This window comes from Myotis yumanensis, unplaced genomic scaffold (genome assembly GCF_028538775.1).
Source record: "Myotis yumanensis isolate MYYU_CA2020_CCGP unplaced genomic scaffold, mMyoYum1.0.hap1 SCAF_20, whole genome shotgun sequence".
In the NCBI taxonomy this organism is placed as follows: domain Eukaryota; kingdom Metazoa; phylum Chordata; class Mammalia; order Chiroptera; family Vespertilionidae; genus Myotis; species Myotis yumanensis.
The window spans coordinates 13,067,179-13,067,811 of record NW_027223771.1 but is presented as its reverse complement, the minus strand read 5'-3'; the positions used below and the strand labels follow the sequence as shown (position 1 = coordinate 13,067,811).

Genomic DNA, 633 nt, shown 5'->3' with positions numbered 1-633 from the left:
AATGATGATGGAAGGAGACTTGACTTGGAGGCAGTGAACACACAATACAATATACTGATGATGCATTATAGAATTGCACGCCTGACCTATGCAATTTTATTAATGAATGTCACCCAAATAAGGTTGATTAAAAATGAAGAAAAGGTGGGTCTTTTGAGGTTGCTTAGGTTATGAGGGTGGACCCCGCATGAATAGGATTAATACCCTTTTCAAAGATATCCTATGCTAAGCTTATCAGGAGATGACTTTATATGTTATATAAATGTCTAACCACTATTTTGTACACTTGAAACTAATATTGAATGTCATCCCTAATTGAAAAAAATAAATTAGTAAAACAATTTTTAATACAAATAAAAATGAAAATCAGAGTGATCTTTAAAAAATATAAATCAGATCATTTCACTCTGTGCCTAAAAGCCTTAAGCGCTCCAGCAGGGGTCAGCTCTCCAGACAGAATCATGCCTGTGAGGGTGTTACACCGCTGGGAGAGGAACGCCTTGTCTTCTTCCTCCAGTTGCTCCCTTCACTGCTCTGGTGACGCGTGGCACTGGTGCAAGGCAGTATTGTGCTTCCTTGAGAGTGAGCTAAGCAGCACTTTGGCTGCTCAGTTGTTGTGTGGGAGCAGACACA

The 633-nt window shown here is 39.7% G+C and overlaps 1 non-coding gene across 1 annotated transcript; it reads left to right on the top strand.

Moving 5' to 3' along the window:
* Positions 1-430: 430 nt before the first annotated feature.
* LOC138998730 (small nucleolar RNA SNORA74) lies at positions 431-633 on the top strand. The gene has a single exon (XR_011469232.1). It is a non-coding gene; the product is annotated as a small nucleolar RNA SNORA74 (small nucleolar RNA).